Here is a 17,894-nt window from a genome sequence, read left to right as displayed (position 1 = left end):
AAGTATGGGGGGAGAGAAGGAACATGGAAAGATGGGCTGGGAGAGTAAGAGAGTAAGGGAGGTGAGTGGGAAGGGGAAAGAAGGGTGAGATTGAAAAAGGAAGGGAAGGTATGGGTGAGAGAGATGGAATGCTGAAAGACAGAGAGAGAGAGGGGCAGAGAGAGAGAGAGAGAGAGGGTGAACTCCCTCTATACCAGCTAGTCTTTATCAGCACTCCAGATCGTGGCGTATGAACAGTGATCCAAGTCAACCATCTGCTGAGGACAGATAAGCCTGGGAGAAACGGCCATTGAGCTGTCACTCAGGAAGGAGGAGAGAGGAAGAAAGAAAGAGAGAAAGAGTGGAGAGAGAGAAAGAGGGATGGAAAGAGAGGGGAGGGGATATAAATAGAGAGATTGGAACAAATTAGTGAGAAAATCAGCAAAAGGTAGACGACGAGAGAGAGGGGGTGAGAAAACAGGAAGACATGGAGCACTATTTATAATGAGGAAGTTGGAAGAACCATGGTGATTGTTTTCATTGTCAGGGATCTGAATGTCAGTAAATCAGATGAAGTCTTCTTTCTCCCCTTGTCTCACCCTTCATTATCTTCTGATCCATACGTTCTCTAGACGTTATCCATACATCATCTATACGTTATCCATACATCGTCTATACGTTATCTATATGTTCTCTAGACGTTATCCATATGTTATCTAGACGTTGTCTATACGTTATCTAGGCGTTATCTATACGTTCTCTAGCCGTTATCCATATGTTATCTATACGTTATCCATATGTTATCTATACGTTATCCATATGTTATCTAGACGTTATCCATATGTTATCTAGACGTTATCCATATGTTATCTAGACGTTATCCATACGCTATCTATACGTTATCCGTACGTTATCTATACGTTATCCGTATGTTACCTATGCGTTATCTATATGTTATCCGTATGTCATCTATACATTATCTATATGTTACCTATGCGTTATCTATGCGTTACCTATACACTATCCATACGTTATCTATACGTTATCTATACGTTATCCATAAGCTATCTATACGTTATCCGTATGTTATCTAGACGTTATCCATATGTTATCTAGACGTTATCCATATGTTATCTAGACGTTATCCATACACTATCTATACGTTATCCATATGTTATCTATACGTTATCCGTATGTTACCTATACGTTATCTATACGTTATCCGTATGTCATCTATACATCATCTATATGTTACCTATGCGTTATCTATACGCTACCTATATGTTATCCATATGTTATCTAGACGTTATCCTTATGTTATCTAGACGTTATCCATACGTTATCTAGACGTTATCCGTACGTTATCTATACGTTATCCATATGTTATCTAGCCGTTATCCATACGTTATCTATACGTTATCCATATGTTATCTAGCCGTTATCCATACGTTATCTATACGTTATCCATATGTTATCTAGACGTTATCCATATGTTATCTATGCATTATCCATATGTTATCTATACGTTATCCATATGTTATCTATACGTTATCCATATGTTATCTAGACGTTATCCATATGTTATCTATACGTTATCCATATGTTATCCAGACTTTATCCATACGTTATCTGGATGTTATCCATACGTTATCTATACGTTATCCGTATGTTACCTATGCATTATCTGTGTGTTACCTATACACTATCCATACGTTATCTATACGTTATCTATACGTTATCCATACGCTATCTATACGCTATCTATACACTATCCATACATTATCTATACGTTATCCATATGTTATCTATGCGTTATCCATATGTTATCCATATGCTATCTAGACGTTATCCATATGTTATCTACACGTTATCTATATATTCTCTATACGTTATCCATGTGTTATATATACGTTATCTGATCATTATCCATATGTTATCTATTCATTATCTATACATTATCTATACGTCATCCATATGTTATCTAGACGTTATCCATATGTTCTCTATACGTTATCCATATGTTTTCTATACGTTAGCCATATGTTATCCATATGTTATCTAGAAGTTATCCATATGTTCTCTCTACACTATCCATATGTTATCTATACGTTATCCATATGTTATCTATACATTATCCATGTGTTATCTATACGTTATCCATATGTTATCTATACATTATCCATATGTTATCTATACGTTATCCCAAACTGGTACTCTACTGTTCCCAGTCTGCAGAGGCAACAGAAGAGATGTGTTGATACACTCAGTAAACATGCCATAATCTGTTCTCCAACCCACTGACCTTAACCCGGATTTATCGCAGCATAATACCCTCTCTCTACTCACCAACACTCACATCCAAGCCCCACAACACGCTTCTCTGTGACAGGATGTTGTCAGGTTGCTCTCAGCCTAGGGGAGTAGAACTAGTTGTAAGATAAACGGGGCTCCCTTGGGGGGGATGAATATCTCAAAAAGAGGATATATAAGATCAGTCAGGTAAACAAGACACACTTCGCCTGGGAGATATGGGATGTGTCCCATATGGCACCCTATTCCCTATATATACAGGGCTCTGTTCAAAAGTGGTGCCGTATGTAGGAAATACGTGCCATTTGGTACGCAGAGTGGGGTCTAAGGATAAATACCCCTGGGGTGTTGACCTTAGAATTAGCTCAGGTGATTACCTTAAATCACTTAAAAATACACAGATAAACCATTCATATCCTCATCATACCCATGTAATAGGGTGTGCCGCGTGTCTGTGTGACTGTGTGCGGGGCCTATTTCTGTCAGAGGCCTACTCTCAATGTGTAGGTCTCGCTCTCCACGTGAGTGTGCATCTGAGCGATTTGGTGGTATGATGGGACGAGGGCTAGGACTGGGGCTGGTGCTTGGGTTGATGTTCGGGCTGGAGTATAGGGCTGGGCCTGGGGGGGGTTCAGACCTGGGGGGTTGGGGGTTGGGGAGAGAATTAGCCAGGGCCAGTTGGATCATTTTACAGCCGGCAAGCCCCCCCCCCCCCCCCAGTCTCCTGGACAATGAGGATTAAACTTCTCTTGTTCTTCAACTCTGAAAGCGGCAGGGCGACAAAGAGACTATTCCTCCTGGGTCTCTGGCTGGGAGCTGGGAGAGAGAGGCGGATGAAGACGGAGGGAGGATGGGGGGATGGGGGAGGGATGGAGCAGGGGGTCCATCACAAAATTAATCCCTTCACAATTTCCTCTGGGTTGCTAAAGTGAGATATGAGTCAGACATGAAACGCTGCAGTCATCTAAAGAGGAGGCCGATAAAAGCAGACATTAAACTAATGGAGCTCGTCATTAGCTCTTCCATTAAAGGGGATTGGTAGTCCGTGTGCTCCTGTGGCGATCGGAGAGGGAGATGAATCGATTCATTACGTTCCAATAATACTCCTCCCACACCCACGCATGAGTCCTCTGGTTCTTATCCCACGAACAACCTTTAGGCTCAAGTACTTCCTGACGTGGGCTGTGAGTGTAGACCACCACTCAGTTTTCCCAGGTCACTCTCCTCTTTCGTGCCACTTGAGGTGTGACAATAACGCCAAGGAGAGACATGCATAGGTGACACTTCAAAAATAGTTATATAGTCACTGATACGTACAGTATGAAGTCATCAGAAAGCATCATAGTCTGAGGACATAAACAGTTTCCCTTTTCTCACTGGGATAAATACATGACAGTCTGTTGCATCTCCCTGCAACTCTCTGGAAACAATAGGTATTATAAAATGAATAGACTCAGGATTATGAATGGATCAGGGATTGGTACTCAGATTAAATATTGAGTGTGGTCATAGCCTGAGGTGTGGTGAATAGGGCTCACTATGTGGCAGGGTGTCAGCCTCAGGAGCAGCTAGTGGGCTCAATATGTTACAGGGTCTTATTGCCTTCTTATTCTTCTCATTGCCTTGTGCTTCATTTGCGTAAATGCTTCTTTGTCTAACAACTTGAATTTTATTTGAAATTAGGAAGAGAAAGAAAGAGATTGAGAGGGAGAGAAAAGAGAGGGAGAGAAAAGAGAGGGAGAGAAAAGAGAGGGAATGTCTTTAGGGATTCCATATCCATCTTGGTTCCAGTTCTGTTTCTCTGATAGGAGGGTGAGAATAGAGGAGAGAAAGGGAGGAGAGGAGGGAGAGAGGCAAGGATAGGAGGGTGAGACCAAGGACCAGTTCAGTGCTGGAATCGGCAAATGAGAAAAGGGAGGGGCCTGTCTACTAAAAGGCCTTTTTTTATAAACTTTTTAGGGGGCGAGAAAAAGAGCAAAAGAAAAGAGTGTCCTCGCCTCCTGGATGCAGTGTCAACCCGCATCAGTGTCTGGTCTGGCAGCTCTGCTCGTACTGCAGGCACCAGCTCACAATGGAGGGCAGCAATGGCCACCACACCTCTCACATCCTATCAATGTCCTCCTGGACAGGACCAATGGAGGGGTAGGTAGCAGCAGGCTCGGGGTGCTCGAGGTTCAGGGGGCATTTTTGAGTGGGCTTGAATTATTGATCGGTGAACTATAGGAATTCTTTGGCTTTACTGAAAGATCGATATTTCAGCACAGTGCAAGACAGTTTATGGTAGGCTACTTATGGTCTTTTATGAAGTGATGGGTTTAAGCAAGGTGCTTTTAAAAAGGTGTAAATAAGTGGGACTAACAGTTGGGGGATACAGAGGAATAATATTGTAGAAAACACACAGAAACCGCTCAACGAACGTGAGCAACATGCCGTGATCCTTCGATTCCCTCGCTAACAAACGTGAGCAACATGGCTTGATCCTTAAAGACCCCGCCAGTCCCCCCAAAAAATCCATACTCTGAATAGACACCCCCTGAATCGCATTGTTGAACAAATCCTGTATTAAAAGAGAAGAGTTGATTCTTTCTCTTGAAGACTTTAGTTAAGCTAGTGCCTCTGCCACTTTGGAGGCTCCAGCTTCATCTATGTCTGAGTAAATCCTTTCCTCGATGCCGATTGGCTGAAGACAAGGGGGACATCTTTTTCACACGCTTCCTTACGGAATCCCCCCCCCCCCAAACCAGTGTTTACCCGTCACCAGACAATGGTCCACTACTGGCAATTAAACAGCATTTTCGGAGGAATCCGTGGCACTGGCCTAATGGCATTACTGTTGGACGATTCAATCCCTGAATAGTCAACAGGATTTTGCCTCTCACCGGGAAAATCCTACCTCATCGAATTACCCGTATTACATAGCTTTACCCAGGCTTATGATTCAGGGTTCACAGATTACTGCTCCTCAAAAGATGGCGGGAGAAGAGAGTGATAGGCCGGAGGAGTGGTGTGTGCGTGTGTGTATAAGTCTGTATTTGTGTGTGTGTGTGTGTGTGTGTGTGTGTGTGTTTGGGGATGTCTACTAGGCCTTTACAAGTAAGCAAGCCCTGGATTCTCAGAACCGACAGTCCATTTTCTTGCCCACCGGTCCATCTAATTCTTATTAGTTCTGGGTCTGGTTTGTTCACTGTTTTGGATGAAATTCTTAATCAGTTTTGAACACTCACTTCACTCCCACTCATTCTACATACAAACCTATGCAAAACCATGGCAACTCAACTATACCAAGTTTGCTTTGCAGAGAATGGGACAGCTCACACCGTACATACACATGAGGCAAACCGCACATGGTGACCTCTGACCTTTGGTGGGTCAGTTCAGGCCCGGGCAGCTCGTAGAACCAGGAGAACCGGGCCAAGTGCATTATCTCACAATGAAGGACTAATTAGTGTGTTCCAATGCCTCAAATCACACAGCAACAGACTAGCTGCCCGTCTCTGTGCTCCTCTCTCGCCTCTCACCCAACATCTTAATTACTCTTTTATTCTCCCTCTGTTTCTCTTCGTCCGTTTCACTCTTCCTCTCTCATTGTCGTTCATAACTCTCTCGTTCTTTGCCACGGCCCATTTCGCACATAAAAGCTGGATGGTAATTGCTTGCTATGGAAATATTGGGCATGTGATTAACAGTGTGCCTAGACTGTGTTCGGATGGACTGGTTTGGGTCTTGCTGACTGTACAGGGTGGTGTGGAGTCAGCAGAGTCAGTATACCAACGAGGAGCAAACAGTTGCTGTGGTTGACACTGTTGCTGTTGTTTCTGAATCATTCATATCCAAGGTAATATTCAGGGTCGTCATACTGGCAAGTCTATACTGGCAAGTCTGGCAATTAATCTAACTATTTTACTCAAACTACTTTCCATTAGCAGAAGTGTGTGTGTCAAAGGTTATTTAGCATGATAGAATACAAATGACCCATATGCTGAACATTCTTATCCAAATTAAAACAAACATTGGCTGCCTATTAGTAAAACCTTATTGAACATACATAGACCATCAAATATTACACAAAGACTTATGTCATGGATTTTGGTATATTTATTGTAGCATGGGTGTAAAATGTTTACAGAATATCTTCTTGAGGCTTCTATCCAAAATGAGCACTTTTTTGGTTCTAATTACTGTAAAGAACAAAAAAGTTAAGTACGAAAATGTATGCGCTCACTATTGTAAGTCTCTCTGGATAAGAAAGTCTGCTAAAATGACTAAATTGTCAAATGTAAGAATAATAATATGAAATTTTGGCCAAGCAATTGTCAGTTCCGCATTAAGATAAAATAGCAGGAAGCCAGGCTATTTATTGAAAGCATTGTGAATAAATGAGGTCATGATTGCCTAATAACAGAAGTTTATGATACAGATTAATAGGCGTGTTATCAGTAGTGTAGTAGGGAGACTTTTAACCCCTTTTCTCAATCTGGCATTCATTAAAAAGTAATGACAGGACATTATTATCTACTAACTAGGCATTTAACAACAAGGGTAAACATTAATAGGCTTCTGGGATACCAATAAAATATGTTAATGAGATGTAAATGAGGCCTGAGTTGGACTGGGAGAATTTCCATATTTTTTTAACCCTATAGCATTTCTCTTGCCATCTAACCCTTTTCTATTTTCCTATTAAAACAACAAAAGGCTGAGTCCGTTTTTCTTTTTCATCTATTCACAGTTCCTCCTTCTTTCTGTCCCTCTGCATGAATATGCAGTTGGTTAACTCCTTCGTTTACATCCTTCCTTTTTCTAGCCCTATGTCTTTGCCGTAAACACAGGTGATGTTTGATTGTTTTCAGATTACTGTCCCGTGTATAGCAGGTATTCCCAAACTGGGGTCCGTATTTTTCTTTTTCACTTTTTTTTTTCCTTCAAATTTTCAAACAGTCCATTTATATATTTTCCAATGGTGCTATACATTTGGGTGAGTTGTTTTTCTTTCTTGCCTGAGTAGCCTTGTTTCACATCCAAAAATGTAATTAAACCATCTAGTGTTCATCGAAATAACAGCACAATGTCAAATACAGGAAGTCGAGTCAAATAATTAACATCCAATCACATTAACTGTTACTCTCTCGCGGGAATTCCGCTAACGATACGTATGTGGCCAAATGTAGCTGCTGCTCATTCTGTTTGCCTGAAAATTGATAAATGGTTTTAAAAAAGGAAGGCCCACGTCCATAGAGACACATACCAGCTCTACAGGTAGTACTGCAACTACCAGCAGTTCTACACCTGCACATGTGATGACACAAGTTGTTCTGCTTCCACAAGCACATTCAATGCTAGCATCAGTAATTCTACATTTGTTGTTAGCCCAGCTAGCATGGACACTGACAGTTGTGAATCTGATGCAGCCGAAGAGCTACTGCCCCCTTACCCGGGAAAGCACCGAACAACAGACAGGGACGTTGTCACGTGTGATATGAGTGGGCATTCTATGTTTCATGTCTAGTTTGTCTAGTTCTATGTTTGGCCTGATATGGTTCTCAATCAGAGGCAGGTGTGAGTCATTGTCTCTGATTGGGAACCATATTTAGGCAGCCTGTTTGGTGTTGGGTTTTGTGGGTGATTGTCCTTGTTTCTGTCTCTGTGTTACTTTGCACCAGTTTAGGCTGTTTCGGTTTTCATGTTCCGTTTATTGTTTTTGTATTGATTCATGTTTCCATTGTTTTATGAAACATGAATCTAAATAACCACATTTTGGTCCGACTCTCCTTCACATGAAGAAAACCGTTACAGACGTTGGACCATCGAAGAGGAGCAAATATGATGAGAACTACATTGATTAGGGGTTCACTTATATTGGGAGTAGTGCCTTTCCTCAGCCACGGTCTGTTATATATGCAAAGGTACTATCCCACAACTCGATGAAACCTTCACTCTTGTGCAGACATTTAGAAACATAACATGTCAATTTGAAAAACGTTCGACATTCGAGTATTAAGACAGGTATAAAAGCAACAGACACCATTAATAAGAATGGACTAGAAGCGTCTTATATGGTGAGCTACTGACTGGCTAGGACAGGCAAGACGATACTATTGTGGAGGACTTAATTCCTCCTGCTGCCGTGGATATGGCTGGGACAATGCTGAGGGAAAAGGCCCAAAGAAAAAATACAGACAATGCCTTCATCAAACAACACTGTTTCATGACGCATTGGTGACATGGCAGGAGATGTATTGAAACAATTGCTGCTTCGCATACAAGCCAGGGAATTCTATGGGTTACAGCTGGATGAGTCAACAGACGAGGTGGGCCTGGCACAGCTCCTGGTACATGTCCGTTATGTTTATGGGGGGTCAATTAAGGAAGACATCCTCTTCTGCAAACCACTGGAAACCAGGACAATATGAGAGGATATTTTTAAAGTACTGGACAGCTTTGTGACTTCAAATGGGCTTTGGTGGTCAAGATGTGTTGGTATCTGTACTGATGGCGTAAAGCCATGACAGGGAGACATAGTGAAGTGGTAAGCGCGTGCAAGCAGTTGCTCCCGACGCTACTTGGGTCCACTGCAGCCTCCACCAAGAGGCTCTTGGGTCCACTGCAGCATCCACCAAGAGGCTCTTGGGTCCACTGCAGCCTCCACCAAGAGGCTCTTGGGTCCACTGCAGCATCCACCAAGAGGCTCTTGGGTACACTGCAGCATCCACCAAGAGGCTCTTGGGTCCACTGCAGCCTCCACCAAGAGGCTCTTGGGTCCACTGCAGCATCCACCAAGAGGCTCTTGGGTACACTGCAGCATCCACCAAGAGGCTCTTGGGTCCACTGCAGCCTCCACCAAGAGGCTCTTGCTGCCAAGGGAATGCCTGACAGCTTGAAAGACGTTTTGGACACTACAGCGAAAATGGTTAACTTTCTTAATGCAAGGCCCCTGAACTCTTGTGTATTTTCGGTACTATGCAATGATATGGGCAGTGACCATGTAACGCTTTTACAACATACAGAAGTGCGCTGGTTACTAAGGGCAGAGTGTTTACACTTTTTTTTTAAATTGAGAGACAAGTTTTCTTTACTGAGCAGAATTTTCAATTGTCTGACCACTTGCATGATGACGAGTTTATCACACAACTGGCCAACACACAGTCGTTGTATGATTTGTTTTGTGTGCAAATGAACTCAAGCTTACGGACAATGTCAAATGTGATATAGCGAAGCACCTGAGCAATTACGCAGTTACTTTCCCAAAATGGATGACACAAAGAACTAGATTCGTTATCCCTTTCATGCCCTGCCTCCAGTCCACTTACCGATATCTGAACAAGACAGCCTCATTGAAATTGCAACAAGCGGTTCTGTGAAAATTGAATTTAATCAGAAGCCACGGCCAGATTTCTGGATTGGGCTGTGCTCAGAGTATCCTGCCTTGGCAAATCAATCTGTTAAGACACCGATGCCCTTTGCAAACACGGACCTATGTGAGAGTGGATTCTCGGCCCTCACTAGCATGAAAACTAAATACAGGCACAGACTGTGTGTGGAATATGATTTAAGACCGAGACTCTCTCCAATACAACCCAACATTGCAGAGTTATGTGGATCCTTTCAAGCACACCCTTCTCATTAACCTGTGGTGAATTATTCACAATGTAAGATTGTTAAATAAAGAGCAAAATGATTAATTATTATTATATTATTATTTGTGACCCGGCCCTTTAAGAGCTCTTTGTCACTTCCCACGAGCCGGGTTGTGACAAAAAACTCATTCTTATGTTTAATAAATGTATCGTATAGTCTGTGTGTAGCAGGCTTACAATAATGGCAAAAAACAACATTTGAGAGTGCGCTGATGTAACAGTATAACTTTAGACCGTCCCCTTGCCCATACCTGGGCTCAAACCAGGGACCCTCTGCACACATCAACAACAGTCACCCTCGAAGCATCGTTACCCATCGCTCCACAAAAGCCGCGGCCCTTGCAGAGCAAGGGGAACCACTACTTCAAGGTCTCAGAGCAAGTGACGTCACCGATTGAAACGCTATTTAGCGCGCACCGCTAACTAAGCTAGCCGTTTCACATCCGTTACACTGACACTGGTGCTAGAGGGGGTACACAGCTTGAGGTTGAATGTTTGAAGGGGTACGGGACTATAAAAAGTTTGGCAACCACTGCTATAGAGTAATGCAGACTTTCGAGTACTCTCTTGGTAGTTACAGAAAGCTAAACATGTTCACAGTGAAGAAACTCAATAAAATAGTGTCATAATTCTTAGAAACAGTGTTCATCCAAACGTTATCCAAGTTCTGACATTTGCGTCTTGGCAGAACTCTGGCATCTTTCAGAGACTTTCAGTTTGCACTTAGTACCTCTGCGCTTTGTCCGAAAAGTAGGGAAACGTCGGAAAAAGAGGCAATGTCTGGTTTTCCAAATGGTGGGAGCCTTGGAGTGCTTGGGTAGTGTTTGGAGTGGTGGGGGGTGCAGGGGCAGGGGGTGCAGGGGATGCAGGTCGGCTGTTCAAAGGCTGCCTTTTTGTATTGTTGGTCAGTAGGGGATTAGGGCCTTCAATGCTGCAGAATAGCCCCTCTAATTAAAAAGGAGAAGGAGGCTGAAAAATAGCGAGAGGCACAGGAGGAAGAGAAAAGAGAGGGAGAGGGGAGAGCAAATTTGGACGGAAAAGAAAGAAAAGAAAGAAAAACTGTTTTCAGTGTCACTCCTGAAGCCGGACCCAACGATTCAGCTTGGATTAACTTTCCTCCTCTTCCAACCCTCTCCATCTTTGTTTTGCTCCCCTGCTCTTTTTCCAACTTTGTTCATCTGTTTTTGTTTTGTCTTTTTTTCTCTTTACCTCTGTTTTCTATCTTAAGTAAATACACAAAGGACACTGTACTAGCCAAATTCTAAATCTGTTTCTTTGGATTCAATGCTTTAGCTGATAGCTCACAAGCCGTTTGAGATTGATTTCAGCTGATCCATTTCTGAATAGAATTAAACTAAAATTGAATACTTTTCCATGACCTGTGAACACATCATGGACTATTTTGAATTCCTATAACCTCATATCATTTTCACAGACACTTGAGCTATATGCAACTCTAAGTTAGTGTTTTAATCAATAAAACCTGTTGGTGGTTACACTGTATGTGAGTACTGTGTATGTGTGAATGGGCATGTGTGTACATAGGTGTGCATATCCGTTGGTGAACCTGTGTGTGTGTTTGTTTGTGTGGGCGGTCAGTGACATCAGAATGTGAATAGGTGTGTGTGTGTGTGTGTGTGTGTGTGTGTGTGTGTGTGTGTGTGTGTGTGTGTGTGTGTGTGTGTGTGTGTGTGTGTGTGTGTGTGTGTGTGTGTGTGTGTGTGTGTGTGTGTGTGTGTGTGTGTGTGTGTGTGTCATTGCCTCCAGATGCCGAGCGTTAGTAGGTGGGCTGTTTGCTGTTTGGATCACAGGGTGTGTTTTTGTTTGGCCCTCCTCCATCCCGCCCCCTCCCTACCTCTCACTGTGGGGGTCTGGGCCCTCCAGGGACCAGAGCCTGAAAAGTACTGTCCAGGTTGGAGGCCTCTCGTTGGCATAACACTACCCACAGGCCCTGGGAGGTTCAGCCAGGTCACCCTGTGATACAAGTCAGTATTCAACGTCCATCCATGTCTGAGGATGTCAGGAGACCATGTGAAAACTGGCCACTAGGGGCAACAGTAAGCACTGTTGCCTTCAAGTAGATTTTGGATTTGCTTGGGCATTGTGGAACGGGATGGAGCATGGGTGTAATCATCAGCCCCTGATTTCCACAGTTGCAAGATCAAATCCAGTAATAGAAAGTTGCTAGATGAGTGAGCACAGTGCTCAACGATGACTGGTTACAGCTCTACCTCTTGTTGCTGCTAGATGAGTGAGCACAGTGCTCAACGATGACTGGTTACAGCTCTACCTCTTGTTACTGCTAGATGAGTGAGCACAGTGCTCAACGATGACTGGATACAGCTCTACCTCTTGTTACTGCTAGATGAGTGAGCACAGTGCTCAACGATGACTGGTTACAGCTCTACCTCTAGTTACTGCTAGATGAGTGAGCACAGTGCTCAACGATGACTGGTTACAGCTCTACCTCTTGTTGCTGCTAGATGAGTGAGCACAGTGCTCAACGATGACTGGTTACAGCTCTACCTCTAGTTACTGCTAGATGAGTGAGCACAGTGCTCAACGATGACTGGTTACAGCTCTACCTCCTGTTGCTGTTAGATGAGTGAGCACAGTGCTCAACGATGACTGGTCACAGCTCTACCTCTAGTTACTGCTAGATGAGTGAGCACAGTGCTCAACGATGACTGGATACAGCTCTACCTCCAGTTGCTGCTAGATGAGTGAGCACAGTGCTCAACGATGACTGGTTACAGCTCTACCTCCAGTTGCTGCTAGATGAGTGAGCACAGTGCTCAACGATGACTGGTTACAGCTCTACCTCCAGTTGCTGCTAGATGAGTGAGCACAGTGCTCAACGATGACTGGTTACAGCTCTACCTCCAGTTGCTGCTAGATGAGTGAGCACAGTGCTCAACGATGACTGGTTACAGCTCTACCTCTTGTTACTGCTAGATGAGTGAGCACAGTGCTCAACGATGACTGGTTACAGCTCTACCCCTAGTTGCTGTTAGATGAGTGAGCACAGTGCTCAACGATGACTGGTTACAGCTCTACCTCTTGTTACTGCTAGATGAGTGAGCACAGTGCTCAACGATGACTGGTTACAGCTCTACCTCTAGTTACTGCTAGATGAGTGAGCACAGTGCTCAACGATGACTGGTTACAGCTCTACCTCTAGTTACTGCTAGATGAGTGAGCACAGTGCTCAACGATGACTGGTTACAGCTCTACCTCTTGTTACTGCTAGATGAGTGAGCACAGTGCTCAACGATGACTGGTTACAGCTCTACCTCTAGTTACTGCTAGATGAGTGAGCACAGTGCTCAACAATGACTGGTTACAGCTCTACCTCTTGTTGCTGCTAGATGAGTGAGCACAGTGCTCAACGATGACTGGTTACAGCTCTACCTCTAGTTACTGCTAGATGAGTGAGCACAGTGCTCAACGATGACTGGTTACAGCTCTACCTCTTGTTGCTGCTAGATGAGTGAGCACAGTGCTCAACGATGACTGGTCACAGCTCTACCTCTAGTTACTGCTAGATGAGTGAGCACAGTGCTCAACAATGACTGGTCACAGCTCTACCTCCTGTTGCTGTTAGATGAGTGAGCACAGTGCTCAACGATGACTGGTCACAGCTCTACCTCCAGTTGCTGCTAGATGAGTGAGCACAGTGCTCAACGATGACTGGTTACAGCTCTACCTCTAGTTGCTGTTAGATGAGTGAGCACAGTGCTCAACGATGACTGGTTACAGCTCTACCTCTAGTTACTGCTAGATGAGTGAGCACAGTGCTCAACGATGACTGGTTACAGCTCTACCTCTTGTTACTGCTAGATGAGTGAGCACAGTGCTCAACGATGACTGGTTACAGCTCTACCTCCAGTTGCTGCTAGATGAGTGAGCACAGTGCTCAACGATGACTGGTTACAGCTCTACCTCTTGTTGCTGCTAGATGAGTGAGCACAGTGCTCAACGATGACTGGTTACAGCTCTACCTCTTGTTACTGCTAGATGAGTGAGCACAGTGCTCAACGATGACTGGTTACAGCTCTACCTCTAGTTACTGCTAGATGAGTGAGCACAGTGCTCAACGATGACTGGTTACAGCTCTACCTCTTGTTGCTGCTAGATGAGTGAGCACAGTGCTCAACGATGACTGGTTACAGCTCTACCTCTTGTTGCTGCTAGATGAGTGAGCACAGTGCTCAACGATGACTGGTTACAGCTCTACCTCTTGTTACTGCTAGATGAGTGAGCACAGTGCTCAACGATGACTGGTTACAGCTCTACCTCTAGTTGCTGTTAGATGAGTGAGCACAGTGCTCAACGATGACTGATTACAGCTCTACCTCCAGTTGCTGCTAGATGAGTGAGCACAGTGCTCAACGATGACTGGTTACAGCTCTACCTCCAGTTGCTGCTAGATGAGTGAGCACAGTGCTCAACAATGACTGGTTACAGCTCTACCTCTTGTTACTGCTAGATGAGTGAGCACAGTGCTCAACGATGACTGGTTACAGCTCTACCTCTTGTTACTGCTCGCAGTGGTTCCCAAACTTTTTATAGTCCCGTACCACTTCAAACATTCAACTTCTGGCTGTGTACCCCCTCTAGCACCAGGGTCAGCGCACTCTCAAATGTTGTTTTTTGCCATCATTGTAAGCCTGCCACACACACACTATACGATACATTTATTAAACATAAGAATGAGTGTGAGTTTTTTGTCACAACCAGGCTCGAGGGAAGTGACAAAGAGCACTTATAGGACCAGGGCACAAATTATAATATAATAATAATCAATAATGTTGCTCTTTATTTCACCATCTTACATATAAAACCTGATTTGTTCATCTATAATGGTGAATAACTCACCACAGGTTAATGAGAAGGGTGTGCTTGAAAGGATGTACATAACTCTGCAATGTTGGGTTGTATTGGAGACTCTCAGTCTAAAATCATTTTCCACACACAGTCTGCGCCTGTATTTAGTTTTCATGCTAGTGAGGGCCGAGAATCCACTCTCACATAGGTCCGTGGTTGCAAAGGGCATCGGTGTCTTAACAGCGCGATTTGCCAATTCCGATGAGGCTCTCTAATTCAGATGTCAGTAAGTGGACTGGAGGCAGGGCACTTTCGGAAAAGTACCTGCGTAATTGCACACTGAACTCACTCAAGTGCTTCGCTATATCACATTTGACATTGTCTGTATGCTTGAGTTCATTTGCACACAAAGAATCATACAATGATGGAAAGACCTGTGTGTTGTCCTTGTTAATGCAGACAGAGAAGAGCTCCAACTTCTTAATCAAAGCCTACATTTTGTACCGTACATTGAATATAATTGCAGAGAGTCCCTGTAATCCTAGCTTCAGATCAATCAAAAAACATCACCCAGATAGGCCAGTGGTGTGAGGAACTCGTCATCATGCAAGCAGTCAGACAAGTGAAAATTATGCTCAGTAAAGAAACTTTAAGCTTGTCTCTCAAATACAAAAACGAGTCAATACTTTGCCCCTTGATAACCAGTGCACTTCCTGTATATCGTAAAAGAGGTACATGGTCGCTGCCCATATCATTACATAGTGCCGAAAATACACGAGAGTTCAGGGGCCTTGCATTAAGAAAGTTAACCATTTTCACTGTAGTGTCCAAAACGTCTTTCAAGCTGTCAGGCATTCCCTTGGCAGCAAGAGCCTCTCGGTGGATGCTGCAGTGGACCCAAGTGGCCTTCGGGAACAACTGCTTGAACGCGCGTTACCACTCCACTATGTCTCTCTGGCTTTTGCGCCATCAGTACAGATACCAACACATCTTGACCACCAAAGCCCATTTGATGTCACAAAGCTGTCCAGTACTTTAAAAATGTATCCTCACCTGTTATCATGGTTTCCAGTGGTTTGCAGAATAAGATGTCTTCCTTAATTGACCCCTCATAAACGTAACAGACATATACCAGCAGCTGTGCCAGGCCCACCTCGTCTGTTTCAAAACATCTCCTGCCATGTCACTGATGCGTCATGAAACAGTGTTGTTTGATGAAGGCATTGTCTGTATTACTTTTTTGGCCCTGTCCCCCAGCATTGTCCCAGCCATATCCACGGCAGCAGGAAGAATGAAGTCCTCCACAATAGTATGGGCTTGCCTGTCCTAGCCACTAGTTAGCTCACCATATAAGACTCTTCTAACCCCTTCTCATTAATGATATCTGTTGCTTTTATACATGTCTTACTACTTGAACGTCGTCTTAATTCTCCCTCAAAAAACTCCTGTGGCTTATTTTTCTAATTGACATGTTTTGTTTCTAAATATCTGCGCAAGAGTGAAGGTTTCATCGAGTTGTGAGATAGTACTTTTGCACATATAACACACTGTGGCTGAGGAAAGGCACTACTCCCAATATAAGTGAACCCCAAAACTATTGTAGTTCTCATCATATTTGCTCCTCTTCTATGGTCCAACGTCCCTGTCTGTTGTTCAGTGCTTTCCCGGGTAAGGGGGCAGTAGCTCTTCGGCTGCATCAGATTCACATCTGTCAGTGTCCATGCTAGCTGGGCTAACAACAAATGTAGAATTACTGATGCTAGCATTGGATGTGCTCGTGGAAGCAGAACAACTTGTGTCGTCAACATGTGCAGGTGTAGAACTGCTGGTAGTTGCAGTACTACCAGTAGAGTTGGTATGTGTCTCTATGGATGCGGGCCTTCCTTTCTTTATCCATTTAACAATTTTAGAGCAAACAGAATGAACAGCAGCTACGGACCGTTTGTGGAATTCCCACGAGAGAGTAACAGTTAATGTGATTGGATGTTAATTATTTGACTCAGCTACCTGTATTTGACATTGTGTTGTTATTTCACTGAACACTAGATGGTTTCATTTTATTTTTGGCCGTGAAACAAGGCTGCTCTGGCGAGCAAAAAACCTCACCCAAATGTATAGCCCCGTTAGAAAATACTGTTTGAAATTGTTTAAAAAAAAATAATAATATATGTAGTTTTTAAATGTGAATCGCATTTTTTTTGGTGTACCCCTGACGGCATATCCCGTGCGTACCCCAGTTTGGGAATACCTGTGCTTAGAGGAACGAGCACTGTGCTCAACAAGGTGGCTGCTAACACCTATAACAATGTTAAACAATAAAACCACTGGAAATTACTCATCAGAACAACTTACTACTTACACTTGAAAAATACTTGTAACACAGGTAAGTTGAAGGGACCCTACATTGATATGTTTTCTTCAACAAATATCAATGTTCAAGAAACTTCAGCCATTATGGTTCAATAAACATAATGCAATTTAGTGTAAAAATGTTCCCAAAACACAAAACATTTAAGTATTTACAACTTAAAAAATAATGGTGATGTCACTTTATTACTTTAGGTATTGAACACTGAAATACTATGAGCTGAGTTACTCAAATGGTTCTAGGCAACAGGTTTCTAAACAAAAACATTTTTTATAGCAGAACTAATTACTTCAAATGACTTTTTACAGTGTATGCGTGTTTATCTATATGCCCTTTGTTCAGATGCCTGTATATGTACAGTACATACTGTAATTATTGCATGAGTATATGTAGGTTTCTGTATATTGAGAGTTGTGGCTATAGGATCTCATATATTGCCATCCCCCAACTGATCCCCTAATAATAGTCGTTTAAATTAGTCCTTTGGGCCCTTCTGTCAATCATATGACTCGGCCCCTGTAGTTAGGTACTGAAGACTACAAGGAGGGGAAAGATGGACGACTTTTCTACTTTTACCAGGTAATTTGACAATGTTAGAAGAGTCTCAATGGTCGGAACCAGGTACGAACACATTCTCACCTGAGGTTACCTGAGTTGCAGTGAAGTGGACAATGGTAGAATGAGGCAAACAGAAACGGGCTAAGCTTCATAACCGCTACTTTTGAATGTAACCACCTGCTGTATTGTCTAGTTGTAATGATGGCTCAACATTGATG

The sequence above is a fragment of the Oncorhynchus masou genome, chromosome 19 (assembly GCF_036934945.1).
Source record: "Oncorhynchus masou masou isolate Uvic2021 chromosome 19, UVic_Omas_1.1, whole genome shotgun sequence".
In the NCBI taxonomy this organism is placed as follows: Eukaryota; Metazoa; Chordata; class Actinopteri; order Salmoniformes; family Salmonidae; genus Oncorhynchus; species Oncorhynchus masou.
Note: the sequence above shows the minus strand (reverse complement) of the source record.